The sequence below is a fragment of the Molossus molossus genome, unplaced genomic scaffold (genome assembly GCF_014108415.1).
Source record: "Molossus molossus isolate mMolMol1 unplaced genomic scaffold, mMolMol1.p scaffold_m16_p_9, whole genome shotgun sequence".
Classification (NCBI taxonomy): Eukaryota; Metazoa; Chordata; class Mammalia; order Chiroptera; family Molossidae; genus Molossus; species Molossus molossus.
The window spans coordinates 62,565,455-62,586,014 of NW_023425403.1; the positions used below are offsets into that span (position 1 = coordinate 62,565,455).

General features: G+C 40.8%; 1 non-coding gene and 1 pseudogene across 1 annotated transcript; both read left to right on the top strand.

Moving 5' to 3' along the window:
• The first annotated feature begins 16,504 nt into the window (after positions 1–16,504).
• On the top strand, positions 16,505–18,345 carry LOC118622271 (annotated as a pseudogene).
• Positions 18,346–18,766: 421 nt separating this feature from the next.
• Positions 18,767–18,873, top strand: LOC118623156. Its single transcript, XR_004958240.1, has one exon. It is a non-coding gene; the product is annotated as a U6 spliceosomal RNA (small nuclear RNA).
• The last annotated feature ends 1,687 nt before the right edge of the window (positions 18,874–20,560 follow it).

Here is a 20,560-nt window from a genome sequence, read left to right on the forward strand (position 1 = left end):
ATTTCCCCCCTCTGTTTTATACATACCTAACTAACTAACAATAACTAAAATCCAAAGCATCAAGACAAATTCAATTCTCTTTTTCCAAAATTCCTCAGAAGGGCAAGTTGAAACCATCAAAATGTTTAAAAATTACAACCAATGATTAGTTCCTTACATTTATCTTGACCAGGAATTTGTTAAATAACATAGATGGGAGCAAGTAAAAATAGGGAGTGAGAGACAATGAATGAACGGTAACAATGTTTCAGGTATTAACAGTACTCCAAATGTAATGAAGCAGCAATATTTTAAGGCTTTGCTTACAGCTAAAATAAAGAGGCCACATTACTGCAACATGAAGCAAATATGTCACTGTTAAGAGTTGGGGGCCTCAGGCTGGCCTGTCAGATGGGTCCATTCATCCTAGGCATGTCCGTAGGTGTACTATTTGCTTGTTACCTCTCTCTGAGTACCTGCTTCACACAATTTGATCCTAATAAGGAGGCCTACTTCATGTACGGAGAAAAGTTCCAAAAAATATAGGACTCTCTACAAAAATATAATATCTCATTAAGAAGACAGCACATAGGCATAGTTTCTACCTGTCTGTGCCCGCCCATATTTACAGGCAAAATAGCGCAATTAAAATAAGTTCTAAGAAATATTATTTTTAATTCTAATTAATAACTCTTGTTGCACTGCACAAAACTCACGCTTTACTCCTGAAAACCTGAGGCACTTTTTTACTCCGAGGACTGGGTCGCCCCAGAACGAATTCACAGTACAGGCATTGACTTTCCCCTTTCAGTGATACCTCGTGAGCAGCCAACAAGTCGTAACTTCCTGTGGCAAGGTCTCCCTTGATCTCCAAAGCAGCGAAGTGTCCAGTGGCTCAGAACTGGCTGTTTTTCCCCAGAGAGGCACAAAAGACTCCTGTGTCTACAAACACTCTCAACTCAGCGCCAGTGGTCTCCATTTTACACCCAGCCACCCCTGTCGCATATTTTGAAATTCAAAGAAAACACATTATCAACAAAGTGACCCAGATTTCTTCACTAGCCATATGACAGACCTATTATAACTAGTATTGCTTTTAGGTCAGACTGCTTTGCTTTTACAGCCCTAAAATGTTTTCTTAAATCCCAGTCCTAAAGTGTTTACAACAGACCACTAAAAAACAATTTGCACGGCCAACTTATCCTTCATTGAAGCTCAGCTCACAAAAAAAGGTTCATTCATATTAAAAAGCTATTTTTAAAACTGCCTAACTCATTGCTTCCAATCCACTAACAAGTAAGCATTATGCTTCAGTGGAATTTTTAAAGTTTAATAAAATTATATTTCTCCCAGCTCATTTCCACCTCCCCCAATTCTGCCATCCTGAATATCAACATTATTTTAAACTTTGCTGTTTTCTATTAACAGTAGCTTCATTCATTCGTCATTCAGATAAGCCTTTCTGAACACTCTGACATGTGACTTTTCAATTCAGTCACATCAGTCAGGTTTTGGCCACCTCAAGATGTCTGAGCAATCCTGTCAAAGCCCCAGGGAAGTTTCTCCAACTGAAATCAGAGGGAGGTCTGCGCATGGGCAGGAGGCTACGCCCTTCAGGAACCAGCATCCTTATTGGGCCATTCACACAAGGGCGATAAGCTTTACTGGTCAGGCTTTGTTCTCGCTCATCCCATCATCTCCTCCCTTCGTGGAGGGTGACAGCATAAGTCACATCCCCTGGTGAACATGTACATCAGGTTGCCAGAATGACAATTCATTACTCAAGTAGGGCACAAAACTCTGCTCTAGAAAATTGCAGCCTTGTATTATTTGCAGACCTGAGGCTGCAAAATGCAGTAAGAGGTCTACAGAAAAGGTGTCCACCCAACAGGCAGGGGTCAATTTGCAGGATTCTTGAGATGGATGGCAAGTTAAAACATGTGAAGCCCACAGGCCGACTCTTCATTTCCACGCATGGATATGATCACACCTACTAAACAGGCCTCAAGCTTAATAAGGCATTTTATTGTTTAAAGCAACAAGTGAACAAAATAAATGGAAGCTTCACAGCAGAGTAGAAGCCATGCCTGGGTGAAACTGCTAGTCATGTTAACACTTGGTGCTTTCCCAGCCCATTTCTTCCAGTGAGTTTAAGGCATATTAGTAGCATGATCTCATTAATCTCTACAAAACCTGATGAGGGAAGTGGGCAGCAAGTATTTTAATCTCCCTTTTTAAAATAGAAAAAAAAAAAAAAGTACTGAGTACTTTTCCCAGCATTACAACTTTTCCCAGCATTACAACTGGCACAGTCCACAGTCAGGGAAACAGTTGAATGGACAGAGTGGAGTGGAATACTCTGGGCTATTTTAAAGGAAGTACTTCTCACTGAGACAAGATGGGCTTAATTAAGCAGCTGTATATTATGTATTTTCCAAACAGACTGCCATTCCACTTCTCACAAAGCTTTTACTCTACACTGGACTATCAAATAAAGCTGTTTTTAAAAATGCATACTCCCCAAGACTTCTTAACTTCCTCTTATGCCCCACAACTGCACCTCTCAAACCAGTACCCTCAAATCCTCAGGTTACTCAGCAGTGTGCCATGGGGTACACCAAGTCTCAGAACCAACTGGTACATTTTTTAGAGCTCAGTTTGAATAGATCCTTTAAAATCCTAAAAACCTGATTCTTATATTAAAATAAATATATTTTCTGAAATGGAAGGCAAAATTGGCATGAGGTTCTTAAATGAGTAGTAGAGGAAGCAAGACCGCCGCAGCTCAGCTCACTGCTTCAGGCTGCGTGTGCCCTCAAGCAGGGCAGGAGGGGGCAGGAGGGATGTTAGTGGTCATTTTGTTTTTTGTAAATTAATTTATTTTTGTTACAGATGTTTCTACCCCCCCCCCCCCAGATAATCCTCCTCCCTATCCCCCCCCCCGCCCAAGCATGGTTGTCTATGTCCATTGGTTATGCATACATGCATGTAAGTTCTTTGGTTTATCTCATCATCCCCTCCCCCAAGTTTGTCAGTCTGCCCCATACTTCTTTCTATGTCTCTGGGTCTATTTTGTTCATCAGCTTTTTTTGTTCATTATATTCCACAAATAAGTGAGATCATGTAGTATTTATCTTTCTCTGATTGGCTTATTTCACTTAGCATAATACTCTCCAGGTCCCTCCATGTCATCTCAAAGGATGAAAGATCTTTCTTTTTTATAGCTGCATAATGTTCCATTGTGTGTATATACCACAGCTTTTTTATCCACTCATTTACTGATGGATAGTTGGGCTGTTTCCAGATCTTAGCAATTGTAAATAGTGCTAATATGAACATAGGGGTACATATATTCTTTCTGATTGGTGTTGCAGGCTTCTTAGGATATATTCTTAGAAGTGAGATCACTGGGTCAAATGGCAGTTCCATTTTTAGTCTTTTGAGGAAACACCATATTGATTAACCATAGTGGCTGTACCAGTCTGCATTCCCACCAGCAGTGTACTGGAGTCCCCTTTTAATATTTGACAGAGGTGGCAAGAGTATACGATGGAGTAAAGACAGCCTCTTTAATAAATGGTGCTGGGAAAATTGGACAGCTACATGCAAAAAAATGAAACTAGACCATCAACTTACACCATACACAAGAATAAACTCAAAATGGATAAAAGACTTAAATATGACTTGTGAATCCATAAAAATCCTAAAAGAAAATGTAGGCAACAAAATTTCAGATATCACACGCAGCAGAATTTCCACTGATACAACCTCTAAGGCAAGAGAAACAAAGGAAAAAATTAATACATGGGACTACATCAAACTAAAAAGCTTCTAGAAGCACAGCAAAAGAAATAAGCATCAAAATGGAAAGGGAACCCACTGTACTGGAGAGCATAACTGTCAATGATACATCAGATAAGGGGTTAATTTCCAATACATATAGAGTGCTCATACAACTCAACAAAAGGAAGACAAAGAACCCAATTAAAAAAAGGGTAGAGGACCTAAACAGACACCTCTCCAAACAGGTCATTTTGTTTTTAGGTGGCTTGAGAAGCTCTGAAAAACAGAACTAAGACGTTTAAGAGAAAACAATTATCCCCATCTACTTGCCTGCCTCAAACCATTCTAGGCAGAGGGGAATACATCTTCCCATAAAGGCTTTTCTTCAGCTTATTTTTTTTCCACAAGGCTCTGAAATTTAGAGTTGGATTCTACTTCAGATCTTCTACAGAAGTATGGTAAGACTGACTACCAGTGGTAAATGGTATATCCATGTTAAACCTAGACAACATCAAAGGCTACTCAATTAGTTCATTTCACTCTTTTCAGAATGTTAACACGTACCAGGGACCCCTGCTGAAGTGCTTTAATAAAGGCACCCGACTTCTTTGACTCTCAAACAGCGTTCTCTTTACTATTTCAACTGGAAAATTAGAAAATAAAGGAAAGGCAAATGACCACATATGTTGGGAGTGATTCCTTTACACTTAACATAAATACCCACTCACTGCCAGAACAGTCACACAATCAAGTTAGTAACCAAAGATGACGGCACATAAAAGTAACCTGCAGGTTATCAGGCAAACCAACCGACGGCAAACACAGGCTTCGCCCAACATGTACTTCCAAATGCGTAGAATTAGGATTAGGTATCGAGGGCCCATTCGAATATTCCCGGATGCTACAAAGGGAATTACTTTCAACATCCAAGAAGTTCAACCCGAGGCTGGTGAAAGGTCTACACGTGACCCACCAAGACTGAACGGGTCACCCACTGAGAAACAAACTGAGCAACCATGACCACGGGAGGCGTCCATTTCCGCTCCTGGGCAGCTCTAGATTTATGAAAGACCCAGGGTGCAGAAATGCTTGTGCACGATCCTCTGGTTCCTGAAACTGCCAGAAAAGGGAAATCTTGCTTTTATCCTCATCCCAGGATCTGTTTATTGATTTTTAGAGAGAGAAAGAGAGAAGCATCGATGTGAGAGAGAAACATCAATCAGTTGCCTCCTGTACTCGCCCTGACCGGGGATCAAACCTGCAACCTAGCATGTGCCCTGACTGGAAACTGAACCCTCAACCTTTTTGGTGTATGGGACGACTCTCCAACCAACCGAGACACCCGGTCAGAGTGGAAAATCTTGATTCTCAATTGTTCTAGGGCCCAGGCCCCTGAGGTGGGAACAAAAGCACCCATGCGCACCCACACACAACCCTGCACGCTGCTCCAGGGCAGCCCCTGCCCTCAGTCAAGATCGCCTTCTCCTTCCACCCAGTAACTGCCACTTCCCGTCTCAGAACACCACTCCCAAATCCAATCCTGACTAATTAGGACACTCTGACATTGAGGAAGGTTTCACAAGTAGATCATAAAGTATGTTAAGAACAAAACTTTTATGTCCGAAGGAATTGTCCTCATTCAAAGAGTTACCCTAGGAAACCACACATGTAATTTCAAGGAACCTTAAGCAGATCATTTAGAATTCCTATTCTGAAATGACTTCCAAACCCAGTTCTCATGTCATATAAGACAGGTTTCACTAGAGAAAAACTGTTTCTCAGCTTGCTATTGGCTGGCTTACAGAGCAAGCTTGAAAAGTTGTGGCCTGGCTCAAAAATAAAATCCACCCATAAAAAAATAAAGGTCCATCACCACTGAGAATAATTTTAAAATGCAATGGAGGCTATAAATGCAATTCCAAAGAAAAAGATCCAACAACATGCTGAGCTACTGAAACATCACAGAAATAATCATATAGCCTTCCAAAGTGTCTACTCTGAAAACAGTAACATTCTTTTAAACCTTTAAGATCAATAAAAAACAATAAACATGAGGGGGTAGTGAATGTTCAGCAATGCCTTCCAGAATGGCTTCTTTTACTGGGATCCATTTTAATAACAGCTCTAAGGTGCTAAGTAAAGTTGTACCACAGTCATGCAATCTTTTAAAAATCCCTTTCCCTCAAATATTCTTGCACTGTTCAAGTGTCCCACAAAGTACACTATCTTAATTAATCCTGAAAACAAAATAGCTGAGTTTAGATGCAAAAGACAGTCAGAAAAAAAAACACGCCCGCATTACTATCTTGGCTTTCACCTGTATAGAAATCCAGAGTGCAATGTGAATTTGTGGAATGACCAGAAAACACTTGATTCCTGAGGGTTTGGGGGGGTGGGGGGACAGACATGGTAATAAAATACAAAGTACCCATGTTTTAGGCCTTGTTAAAAAATATTTTATTCCGCCCTGGCCGGTTTGGCTCAGCGGTTAGAGCATCGGCCTGCGGTCCTGAGAGACCCGGGTTCGGTTCCCGCTAAGGGCGCGTACCTCGGTTGCAGTTTGTCCCCGGCCCTGGTCGGTTGTGCGGGTGGCAGCCACTCGATGTGTCCCTTCACATCGATGTTTCTCTCTCTCTCTGTTCCTCTCTCTCCCTCCCACTCTACCTGAACAAAAAATGGAAAAATGTCCTCGGGTGAGGATAAAAAAAAAAAAATATATATATATATATATATATATATATATATATATATATATATATTTTATTCCAATGGCTTTTTATTAGTGGCCATTTCTAAAGAGAGGTCCCACTATACCTTATTTGTTCAATGTATGGATGGTATTCACAGAAATGTACTAATAAACAAAATTTTCCCTGAGAGTTTTCAGCAAGATGGTGTAAGATCACATTAATCAAATGTCCTTGACAGTTGGAATATTCATTTTTAGGAAAATTCAATATCCAAATTATTAGATGGGATCTCTCATTACTATTAGCCTTAGCTATCATACCCTATAGATGCTTGTTAACACACCTATACTTTCAAGTTAATGAATGTAATTTAAAGTAAACCCAAGGATCTTTCAAAATCTGAAAGTCTATTCACAAGAGTAAATATTCAGGGGAAAGGATTCATTATTCTTATGAATCTGCAGGCACCAGGCAAATGGTCTCCGTATGAATGGCCCTTGGAAAGTTTCATTTAAACTCTCAAATTACATATAGCTTTAAGAACTCAAAAAGTTTATTCCCGCTAATAATGTATATATGTATATGCATGATAATATTATTTCTTAACTATCCAGTTTTTTTATGAGAAATACATGCTTGAAAGAAAGCAAAAAAAGACAATTCATTCACCCCAATATATGATCACTGATAAACCACCTTTCTCATTTTCTTATTTTTGCAATTAGAGCCCTTTCATGGAGCTTGATTAAAAACGTCAGTGTTCCCAATTAGACTGTAACCTTTCTATAAGCCAATCAGACATAGCTTTACATCTTTTTATAATACTTTCCACGTCCTAAATTCCACCATCCTCGTAAGTTCCCTGCCTGACCTCTTTTTCTTAACAGTACCTGCTTTGAAAGGGTCAAAAAATTAAATCTTTCCTAGAAGAGTACCCTGAAAATTAATCAGTTAAGGATGAGAAGAAATAACCCCTAACTTTCACATGAATAGCAATTATCCACCCCAGGGAGTGCATTCCTTCACTAGTACACTCAAACCCCAGAGGTGCCTAGGCAGGGGTGATTAAACGCCAGAATCCTACACCATGACTTGAAAACAGTCCATTAAGGATGTACCTGTCTAGTTCCTGGTTACAAACAAGATACTCACTCAAGTTAGGTTAGGCGGAGAAAGCATTTGTTTATTGGCAACATTCTGAACAGCTCACCATGGACAGGACAGTAGACTCAGCTCAGGCTAGGAGCACGTGGGAAAAAGCACAGCCAAGGTCCTACCACTGGACAGCCTATCCTGCTGGAGCCACTGCTTCTCCACAGTGGACGGTCACCTCCATTCACCTGGGCTCTGGACCCTGACACTGTCATCAACCCCCAAGCCTTCACAGGCAACAGGAGCTCAGAACCACCCTCCTGAGATGAGAACTCAAGAGGAGATGACATGCCCAATCTGGTGACCAGCGGTCTCGGAAGGTCTGCCTGCCTCAGGCTGCAGCACAGGAGGCTGAGACAAGCTTCCCAACCACCTTTGGTTTCCGTGGAAAGGAAAGGGCCCGGGAACAAAAGAGATAAATGTCTGACCGGAAGGGTCTAAAAGAAATGATTTGCAGGGTACCTTCCAGTTCTAAAATACTCTGAAGAATTCAGATAAATATTTTAATGCTTATCACACTAAACAGAGAAGGTATGAACCTTACTGACTCAAATAATAAGGAATGAAGAGCCTAGGTCCTCAATCTATTTTGAGAGAAAATGATCTGATGGAAGCTACTCATTAAAACAAACCAAATATCGTATCCCTCTGTCATTTTGTCTATTTATAGATTCATTTATGTATTTATTTTTGGCTTGTGAAAACAAAATGGAATTGATTTCCCCCACTGATACTTAGTAAAATGTTGTTACAGGGTTTAGAGCAAGTAACAGGAGAGGTGAAGGGAGTCTAGGAGAAACCGTCACAGGCAGGGACGGACGTTTTCTACTACTCTAGAGAACACAGGTGTGATCAAAGGCAGAAGCTACACAGTCAGGTTTTGACTCAACACACTTAATTAATACCTCCGAACACTTGAAGGAATCCAAAAATGGAGTAAGCTCCATAGCAAAATAGCAAGCTCCCACCACTGGAAGGAAGTATAGCAGTAGACTAGGCAGCCACTGTTAGAGACACAGCACAATGTGCTATGTCCCCTCAAACTTCATATGTTGAAACCCTAATGCCAATGTGATGGTACTTAGAGGTGGTACCCTGGAAGCTAATTAAATCATGAGGCTGGAGCACTCCTGAGTGGGATTAGTGCCCTATAACAAGAGGCCAGACAGCTGGGTAGCTCCCCTTGCACCATGGAAGACACAGCAAGAGGACATCCTCTGTGAACAAGTTTCAAAGGATTAGGGTCCCACCCTATGACCTTGTTTAACCTTAATTACCTCTGTAAAGGCTCATCTCCAAATATAGTTATGTTGGGGGTCAAGTCTTCAACATATGCATTTGAGAGATGGGGGTGGACAAAATTCAGTCCATAATAGAATCCTATCTTAAGTATATGAAAGACTGTGACTGGAAAAGATACTGACTTATTCTTTATTACTCTAGAAGGCCAAATTATAAAGTGAGTAGGAGGACTAGAGAGGAACTAGATGAAGTCTAAGTTTCTTTGCACTCCACTAGCTATTACAACGATGGCTCAACTGTAGGATATCCATGATTGGGTGCTTCCAATGGACCCAACCTGTGCTAAGCACTACCTCACTGAATCCTTACATCCACTTGGAGGTAAATACGACTATGATAGCCATTTGCTGTTGTTTAGAAATTAAGTCTCACTTTTGCCCAATGTCACAGTGCCGGTAAGCGGCAGAAGGACCAGATCCCAGGCAGTCAAACTCCAAACTTACCCACCCAGCTTTTAACCATTACATTTAACAGCCTCCCACAATCAGTCAAAGACAGTAAGTACAATACAACTTAGGAAATAACTGCATTTATCAACATAAAATCACACAAAATTGTCTATAACACCAACAACCACGTTGCCACAATCATTTGTTTTTCTCACTATACCCCAGTCGACTCCACACATTGTCAAACACATCCAATCACAGCACACCAAGGAGGCAGGTATTATGCACAACTTATAGATGAGGAAAGCAGGCTCAGAAAGCCTTCCTCAAACTCACACAGTGAAGAAAAACAGTCAGGGTCAGAATTCAAACCAAAGCTTGAGCTATTCCACTGCAAATCTTACATTGTAACCACAATCCATTCCTACTGGGCTCTCACTTGGCTCACAATCTGAGACCTGATGGACTTCAAAATCCCACGAAGTTAGGCCCTGGCCAGGTAGCTCAGCTGGTTGGAGCGTCATCTCAATACGCCAGTTACGGCTTCGATACCTGGTCAGGGCCAAATACCACATAGGGCAAAAGTAGGCTTACAATTGTTCGTATGGAAAATCATACAATAATTAATAAATAGTAATACAAGAATAAACTCTGCTTCATGTAGTCACAACTATAAACCTACTTTTGCCCCACCCTGCATAATTCAAACCTGTCTTCAAGGGGGAGAGATCCAAGGAGAGCAAATCCTGGGAAACAAAACCAGGCTTTTCACCACCCAGTCCTGTTGGCCATTCCACACTTACGGAGCTCCTGTTATGTGCTAGTCTCAGGGAACATGTAGATCGGTGAACAAGAGAACATGTAACTCACGGAGACCTGCATTCTAGTAGGGGGAGACTGCACAAACAAACTTCTAATACTTAACATGTCAAGTTGGGGGGAAAAAGACCCAGTGAAGGGGCAGGGATCAGGAGAGGAGGCAATGGGGGCTCCTTTAGAACAGGTGGAGGCTTGAGTCTGAACTGCTGCCAGGAGCGCAGCACGCCTGCTCGCAGTTACATCCAGCAGGTCCTGTCGTCCTGACTACAGCTGGTACTTCCTTGCTTTTCGCTGGAGGAAAGGGTGGCCCACCACAGTGCTAACTGCAAACAACAGCTCACAGAGAAAGAGAAGCAGGCAGGCAGGCGTCCCTGACCGCAAGGAGAGCAGTGGCGGTGCTGTTGCCATGGCACTGGGCAGAGAGAAAGCAGCATTCCAGCACCAGAGTGCAGAGAAAGGCTCTGGTGAGGCGAGCACAAAGGCGAACAGAGGTTTCACTCCCTGGAGTGCTAAGCCCGCTGGGTGGCCGGCAGGAAGGAAAGCTTTCCAAGGTGGCCAGAGCTGGAGGTGTGGAGAAGGGGAAGATGGCAGAGCTATTAGGGGAAAAGGCCTTTGCCAAATAAACTTGAAAACACCAAGTTTCTGAAGTACTCCTTATCGGATTAGACCTTTTCTAAAAATGTCTTTTTGGTCAAAATGTACCTTAGAGTTCAACCAGTTAATTTACCACCTAATGTGAATATGCCTTCTTCAGGCATGGCCAGCAGTGAGGGCTACGTGGCGGAGTGGAAGAAACGGGAGCTATGGAGGCCGGACAGGACAGGGTTCATATCCTATTTCTTCCATTCACGACTAGGGGACCTGGGATAATTACCTGGCCTATCTAAGCCCCTTGTTCTTTATCTGTAAGATTAAAACACAACGATGATCATTGTAAGTTAATAAATATTCATTCCCTGGCTGTACACAGTTCCAACAGAGAATAATAACACTACCTACCTCATAGGGATATTTTACAGATTAAATAAAATTTTAGCACAGTGTGTGGCATGGTCTTATGTAGCAGGTACTATTCTATGAAATTTTACATATAGTGCCCAATTTTATCACTTAATAAATATTTGTCTTAGTATAAGAATATTATTGCTGCACTGCTTATAAGTGCAAATATCTGGGAACAACCGAATTGTGCATTGCAGTGAACTAGATAACTAAACCGAGGTACTGTTACAGAGAATGAGTAGCTCTGTGCATGCTGATAAAGATCTCCAGGTTTATTTATTTTAAAGATGCAGAAATATGTGTATGATCCTTTTTGTATAAACAAAAATGGGTGGATAGTGAATGAATGGATGCTAAAAGTGACATAAAAGCATTTTTTATTTGTTTGTTTTTGAACTTTCATAGTAGTTAAGAAATGGGCCCTGGATCCAGACTGCCTGGGTCCTAATCCAGGCCCATTTCTTTCTTTCTTTTTCTTTCTATGGAATTTAATGGGGTGACACTGGTTAGTAAAATTATCTAAGTTTCAGGTGTACAATTCTACAATACCATATCTGTATATCGTGTGGTGTGTTTACCACCCCAAGTCAAGTCTCCTTCCGTCATCCCTTATGCCCTCCTTACCCTCTTCAACCTCCCCTCATCCCCCTTTCTCTCTGGTAATCACCAAATTGTATGTCTGTGTCTTTGAGTTTTTGGTTTTGTATTTTGCTTTATTCCTTCACCTTTCTTATCCAGCCCTGCAACCACCCCGCTCCCCTGTGACAGCTGTCAGTCTGTTCTCTATCTATGAATCTGTTTCTATTTTGTTAGTTTATTTTGTCATTAGATTCCATGTATGAGTGAAATCATAGAGTACTTGTCTTTCTCTGACTGGCTTATTTCACTTAGCATAATGCTCTCCATGTCCCTCCATGCTGTCTCAAAGGGTAAGATTTCCTGCTTTTTTACAGCCAAGCAGTATCCCATTGTGTATATGTACCACAGCTTTTTTATCCACTTCTCTACTGATGGACACTTGGGATGTTTCCAGATCTTGGCAACTGTAAATAATGCTGCTCATTTCTTACTAGCTCTATGGATTTTGGGAAGATTTGTAAACACATAGCCTCAGTATCCTCATCTGTAAAACAGGATTAATAATAGTACCTACTTCTAACAGCTTTTAGGAGGATTAAAGGAACTAACAGATAAAACAGCCCCTGCCATATAGTAAGCAACCAGTTAATGTTAACTGTCTTACTAATCATTTAAATATGTCAACATGGGTTGTAAGATTATGGGCCTTTTTGTTTTCTTTGTACTTACCTGTATTTTAAAAAATAGAGATGAAGAGATTTGTCTATTGAAAATACAAAATTATATTTCCTGACATGAGAGATATACAGAATATTGTCGAATGAGCAATGCTAGTACCAAAATAGTATGTACAGCAAAATTCATTTTTATTAAAATATATTAATATTATGCAAATAAATATATATAGGAAAACATTTAGCCATGCACTAAAATGTTACCAGTAGTTTCTCTAAGACAGCGGTTCTCAACCTGTAGGTCACGACCCTTTTGGGGGTCAAATGACCCTTTCACAGGGGTCACCTAAGACCATCAGAAAACACATATTTCCGATGGTCTTAGGAACCACGACACTGCTCCTGTATCCATCTCCAGGCAGGTCCGCCCACATGCAGACACGCCCACATACAACATGAGGAACTGTATTAAAGGGCTGCAGCATTAGGAAGGTGAGATCCACTGCTCTAAGAGGTGGATTATAAATTATTTCTATTTTCTTTTTACTTTCCCTATTTTTGGATTTTCCTAAAATAAACTTACATTACTTGTGTAGTAAGAGAATTTTACCTGTCAGGATTTATTTCCAACTACTGAACCTATAAAGGAAGAAGTTAAATTGATAAAGTTCCAATGATGTAACCAGAGATGGACTTTAAAGTTAAAACAAATGAACAGCACATGTTTTCCTGAGATACCATGCTATCACCAAAGAAAACAACTGATCATCAAGAGCTAAGACTGCCATCCTCGCCTGGCCCAGGCTCCCACCTGACTTCAGGGAGGTGTGCTGGGATTGAAGAACATGGATCTGGCTCCAGGTAAATGCCACAGGCTTGATCAAAGTCCGGAGGGCACTGTGGGCAACACTGAAAAGCAGCACTGCGTGCCCAACACTGGCGTTCCGACACGTGTCATAGCAGCAAACCCATACCAGACCCCGAGGGGCTGGGAAAGGATGACTAAAATGTGCAATATGCCTTTGGAAAATCAGTTTGCATTATGACTTCTCCTAAAAAGTCAAACCCTGATTAATCAAGGAGGATCACATGATTGTGCTCAGATTTAAAGTAGAAAGGAGGCCCTGGTGGGTAGCTCAGTTGGTTAGAGCATCATTCTGATATGCCAAGATTTTGGTTTTGATCCCCAGTCAGGGCATATATAAAAATCAACTAATGAATGCATAAATAAGTGAAACAACAAATCAATGTTTCTCTCAATCTCTTTCTCTCTCTCTCTAAAAATCAATCAATAAATTTTTTTTAAAAGGGGGGGGGGTAGATCAAGGTTCCTGCTTGTGAATCCAAAAATACCCCCTTCTCTTCTTACAATCAGAAAAAATAATAAATAAATAATAAAAATATAGTAGAAAGGGAAATGTGAGGTTATATTCTTTGTCTAAGATTTGAAAAACCTGAAAACTGACAAATTATCAGCCATGCAAATTTCAATTTGCTTCTTCTCTCCTTAACCTCTACATGACCTGAGACAGCTAGCTCTGCTGGTGGACTGAACTCCACAGCCAACAGCCTGCAGACACAGCCGGTGTGAGACAGGTTCACACTGCAAGTGCAGCATGCTCCTAGAGGCAGTCCGAGTGCCTAGTTCCTTCCAGAGTTCGCAATATGACCTCAATTCAGTCCCTTCAGCACTGCCGTGGTTTCAGGACAGCTAAATAAGGTCCCCAAACAGGAGAACCACCAGGACGCTGGAGGGAAGCAGCTGAGTGTGACCCTACCAAGCGGCACACTCTTCATCAACGAGGAACTTCGGGCGTTTGGACTAATAGATCCAAAAAAGAAAACTGCTATTTTGGTATATTCTGCCTAATATTTCTTCCAAGAAAAATATTTTTTATTACTTTACTACAAATATTTTATCACAGCTTTTATATGAGTAATGCATTTGTTTTTATATTAAATCAATCAAAGTACAAAAGAATAATCTTCAACCTGTAAAATGTATTTATGAAAAAGTATGTCCTTTATTGTATATAGAAGTGTTTTTGTTTTTCTTCTCTGCTATGGTAACAAATCTCCAAGGCATGGAGAAGTAGAATAGTATCCTTATGCGGAAGTCAAATTTTTTTCCCAAAAAGCCAATTAAAATTTTCCTAATTAGTTTAATTTTAATGGAAATCTTGTGACTCTGAATTAATAACATTGTATTCAAATAATATTTTAACAAGCTCTGCTGTAGATAATAATCTACTTCACTCTATTTTTTATTTAGTTAGTTAATCCTCACCCAAGGATATTTTTTCATTGATCTTCTAGAGTAGACAGAGTGGAAGGGAGGGAAGAGAGAGAAAAACATCGATGTGAGAGAGACACATTGATTGGCTTCCCCCTACATGACCATGAACAGGGCTGGGGATCGAACCTGTAACCAAGGTACATGCCCTTGACTGGGAACTGAACCCATGACCCTTCGGTTTGCAGGCTGACACTCCAACCACTGAGCGAAACTGGTCAGGGCAATCTACCTGATTTTATTCCCCCAAGTTCTATTTAAAACTAAGATTCCAAGTTGTGCTCTGAATTCCCAACACGTAGGGCACCATAGCCACAGGTCTTTAAAATACTCAAATGGTAATGATGTAGTACAGGGTCATTAACTCAGACTAACTGTGAAAGGTCATACCAAATTGGGAACTTTTTGTTTTAAAAAGAAAATTATGTTGATCCTTTCACATATGTGCAATAATTGAAATTAGGTTAACAGTAGAGGTCCTTGGAGACACTGCATTAATAAATAGATACAAATGATTGAGATTAGAATTTGAACTATACAGTATACACAGCACCTGAGAATAGTTTTATTATCCCCTCTGGTATTGAGATTTTCACTTGTCTTTGTTTTATTTTGATTTTTTTTCTATTTAATACTGAGTACCTCATATGAGCACCACTATGCTTACATGGATTACCTCATTTAATCCCCAAAACACTCCTGCAAGGTTGGTATTATTACCCAGTTACATATTAGAAAATACACTTAGGGATCAAAGCACTCAAAAAGGTCTGTGGCTCTTACCTCAGTACAGATTTTCATTAAACCCATTAGCTCTCACCCGAGGCAAGGAGACTAGTCAAATCAGCACATGTTGAATGTTTGAGAAAAGTCCCACAAGTATTTTTAATAGTGCTTATCTGATTAGTACATATATTACTAATGTTTTTGAAGAGGTGAACATCTCACTGACCACCGAATGTCCCTAAAGGATTCTTTAAACCCAGGGGCAGAGTTGAGCCACTTGTGAGCTGGGTACAGAAGAGAGTCTTCTCTTTAAGAGAGGACTAAAACGATCCAGGAGAGAGATGAGGTACTGTCCTGTCTCTATTATGTACTATCTATGGACACTTGAGGAAAATCATCTAACTTTTCTGAACCCCCCAGGACTCGCCCACTGTGAAGGTGCTCTCTCAGGGAGAGGGGTGCTTGCCTGCCTACCTCAGTTGATGGCAGGGTCCAACAATACAGCATGTGTAAAGATACTCAGTAAGGTACACCTAGCACCATATTAAAATCTGGCAAAACATTTTTCCTTTGTATCTTTATTTTTAAAAGATCTACAGCATTCCTGCTAGTATTTATTTTTTTAGAAGCAAATTCTTTGAAGAGATTTCACCTAAATTTTAAAACTACGGGGAAATAAATGGGATTAGAATCACAGAAATTTGTTTTCTTTAAAAAAATATCTGTTTTGTAAAATAAGCTACAATTACATAGCCTCATTCTTAGCATACCCCCAAAATACAAAACAAAAGCTTAACCTTTAATTCCTTCATTGTTTCAAAAAATATTTACATCGTACCTACCACATACCAAGTGCCAAGCGGCTGGGCAATAACACTGAACAAAATAGTCTTTAACTGCTAGATAGCTTTGCATCCTTTACATCTAACAGCACCTGGAACACCGCAGGCACCAAGGAATGTTAGGTAAGTAAATAAACACATGAAAGTATGCATGAGAATGGCCAGAGGTGGATGTTCCAAGCTTCTGAGGCATACTGGCCTGGCTGGGTGGGCAGCCGAGTGGTGCTCAGACCCCTGCGCAGGGCAGGTCCCTCCAGGTGCTTTCTGTGGAGACATGGAGCTAGAGGAGATGGGGACCAAGAGGACTGTGGCGTGTTCAGGTGCATCAGCTCAGCAGAGTGGCCATGCAGCCAGATGTACAGCGTGTGATCAGTGTGAGACTCGTGGGTCAGGAGAGTGCTGGTATTGTCAGCAGAGATGAAAATTCAGTACCAACACAAAGAGTGGCCAAAGGTCTTCAAATCACACCTTTCCTGAAGACAATGTGAAGAAATTATATAGTTCAAATCTTGGAACTGGACACACAAAGCACCCCACTACAGGAGACTAAGCCAGAAAACTGGCAGCTCTTTGTTGTTGAAACACCTCACGGGACAGAGACGTGGCCCATAGTGGAGAACTGGTAAACGCTCCTCATTTACTAAAAAAGCTTCTGGTGTCAACAAGTTCTAAAAGTGAAATGATTACCCAGTTACTGGCATATACCCCTCCTCAAGAACAAGATGACACTGGAAAGCAAGGATTAAAAACTCAGTGAAGGAAGCGCCCACAGCATACTCCCTACTTAGCACGCACAGAGACGTGTACAACACATAGTACGCAATCCTTATGGAAATCACCCTCGCTACACTGGTTGTCTTATTCCTGTATCTGATATAAATGGTAAGAAGAAAAAATCTTCAGAAATGGAAGGATGAGTGGTATCTTCAGAATCTTGTAGCTTTTTACCTGTTGGTTCAAGATATGGCCATGAGGTTGTGCCCGCAGAAAATGTAAATATCCAGACATAATGTCCAAATTCTTGATTCTATACCAAGGTCTGAAGGAAACCCAATGGCTTTTAGTATCTTTGAATATGTTTATTTGGCAAGACCAGATGGTGTAACTGAAGGCCAAATGGTTTACACCTAAGATCGCAGTGCTGGCAGCAGCTGGCAGCGGAAGCACCTGTGATGCAGTCGGTTAGCACTGCTCCGGGACCTGCTCTGGGACCTGCTCCGGGACCTGCTCCGGGACCTGCTCCGGGACCTGCTGCGGGACCTACTCTGGGACCTGCTCCGGGACACCTGCTCCGGGACCTGCTCCGGGACACCTGCTCCGGGACACCTGCTCCGGGGGACCTGCTCCGCACCGGCTGCTCTCCCTACGCAGGCAAGTGCGTGATTCCGCATGTGGCGGTGCTATGTACTGGTAGGAAAGATAAACCTTCACTTGGCCAAGCATGAGGTTAACACAACTTGGTGTTGGAAAAAAAAAAAAAATGGGGTATTGTCAGACAACTTTAAAGGCAAAAGAACTGCTCTACAGATGATTCAATTATGAGAGACAATACCATCTCACCCATAATCAAATTGCTCAAAGAATTTGGTGGAGAAGAGGTACACATTCGAGTAGCTTCACCACCAATTAGATACCCTTGCTTTGGCCCTGGCTGGGTAGCTCAGTTGTTTAGAGTGTTGTCCCATATGTCAAGGTTGCAGGTTCGATCCCAGGTCAAAGCACACAAAAGAATCAACCAATGAATGCATAAATAAGTGGAACAACAAATCAATATTTCTCTCTCTCTCTCTCCCTTCTCTTACTAAAATTAAAAAAAAAAAAAGAAAAAAAAAAGACATCCTTGCTTCATGGGAATAAACATACCCACAAAAAAAGAGCATATGGCCACTAAACCAGAATTTGAGCATCTTGCAGAAAATCTAGGGGCATGTGTATCTGTCAGTAGAAGACTGGTTTCAACTGGACAAGAAGGGATAACATTTAAAAATCAGAAAATGAAAAAGCAAGTTATTATGATTCAAGGAAATGGGAATAGTCTGGAATGTTCTGAAAAGAGCAGCCACAGTATGCACAGCTTGTCTCACTGGAAAAAACCCTGTGGAACTGGATTGGTAGCTGGTAGGGGAAGACACAAAGTTTCAAGATATAAAGGTCAAGAAGTAAAGGTAAAGCCCTGGCCAATTTGGCTCAGCAGTTACAGCATCAGTCTGTGGTCCAGAGAGACCCGGGTTTGGTTCCCACTAAGGGCACGTACCTCAGGTGAGGATTTAAAAAAAGTAAAGGTGAAGGGATTAAGCAAAAACAATCCTCATAGACACAGACAACAGTATGGTGATTACCAGATGGATGGGGGGGGGGGGGGATACAAGAGGGTAATAGGGGAGAAGGGGGAAAAATGATGATGTAGAGAGACTTGATTTGGGTAAATAAACAATACAATATACAGATGATGTATTATAGAATTGTACACCTGAAACCTATAAAATTTTATTAACCAATGTCACCCCAATAAATTCAATTTTAAAAAGTCATAGTGGTACTCGCTTTAGCAGAACATATACTACAATTGGAACAATACAGAGAAGATTAGCAAGGCCCCTGCGCAAGGATGACACACAAATTCATGAAGCATTCCATATTTAAAATAAAATAAAAAATAAAGTCATAGTGGTTACACCTTATCCACTTCCTATTACTCGGTACAACATAAAATGCCACGTGTTTATGTTTACCTTTATAAGTTTTGAGATTTTTTTTTCTGAAAAGGGTAATAAAGTGCTATGTTTTCTTTAATAGTCCTAGATACATATTTTGGTGTTATCCAGGAACTTGAATGACCCTTCCGTTTTATTTAGTAGTTTAGTGCCTTGAGACTATCAGTTATGAGATGGGTAAATTTTCTGTTTTAGAGGGGACTGCCAGGTACTATACCTTACCACAAATTCTTATAGAACTTTGTGGAATGTTTCTTGAGAGTAACTGAAATTCAGTTATGGAATATTTCCACAACTAAACTTTGCAAATTGCATATTACACAACAACACGGGTGTTCTTTTTTTACACAAGCATTGGATAGCCTTTTTCACCTGGTCAGAGAAGGCAGGTGGTGAGTGGCATTTGCTAGGTCGATGATTTAGAGTCTTTAGGGTTTGCAAGAGATCAGACTAAAATGATGTGAGGCAAACAGGAAAGGTGAGTTAAATATAGCATGTCATGCAAATCCTGAATCCTTTATACACCAAAGATGTCAAGCCTCTAGAGTGCTGACTGTGGTATGACCCTGACTTCCCAGTCTAACTTGAGACAAATCTTTTTTTAACATGCCTTTTTGTGCCTCACTTTCCCCCACCTGTTCAGTGGGGTACCTACATTGCTAAATTAAATAATGAAAATGCGAATACACGTGGTACTTGTTTGATGGTGAGAGCTGTCGTTTCACCCCTGAAGTTTAAGATGCATGACTAGTACCTTTTTTCAGTGTCGGCTGTTCATCTGCAACTGAGATTTCGTGGCGATGGAGGGAGACGTAGAGTTCAGCAGTGCTCTGCCACTTGCTTCTTGACACCCTAAGAATGACTGTAAAAACACCTCTGCGGAAAAAGTTCTCCTGCATTGGACTGGAAGGTGTGATCCATACTACTTAGTGCCTTTACTGTATAAGCCCGGTAACCAACCCAGTACATTTGAAGTAATAAATAACTTTAGATTCTAATAAGCCTTTGATCTTTCGTTTGATTAATTATATGCTTTTTAATGAAGTGTTTGATCACTTACAAGCATATATACATACATGTATACACAAATACATATTGTAATTAAATGGTCAAGTAGAAACACTGTAGGGGCCAATTTTACTCAAGGATCAAAGAAACAACTATATTTTTGGAATTAGCATACCCATCTAATTCCAAGCATTAAATGATACTTTTTTCTGCTTAGTTTTATTGGGACTGATTGGTTTGATTTTTTTTTAGTTTTTTCTTGCAACATCTGAGATCTAAAAATGTTAAGACAACTTGCTCCCAGTTCCTGTTTATGTAGGATTTTTAAAACATAAAAGCCGTCGTTTCTGTGTTACTAGGTTGCCATAATTTGATGTGTACAGTTCCCAAATCCATTTTGAAATTTAATATTTATTAACAACTGAAATCTTCGGTCTTCATTGGGGATGCAGTCTCACCTGCTGGATTATGGCGGGCGAGATAAAACGCTGCCAGCCCTCGAAGCCCACGTGGGGCCAGGCAGCAGTGGGTCAGACAACCATGTGGCTGAGACACAAGCAAACTGGCATTTGAATAAAGCCCTGGGACCACTTGAGTGTGTAACCTCT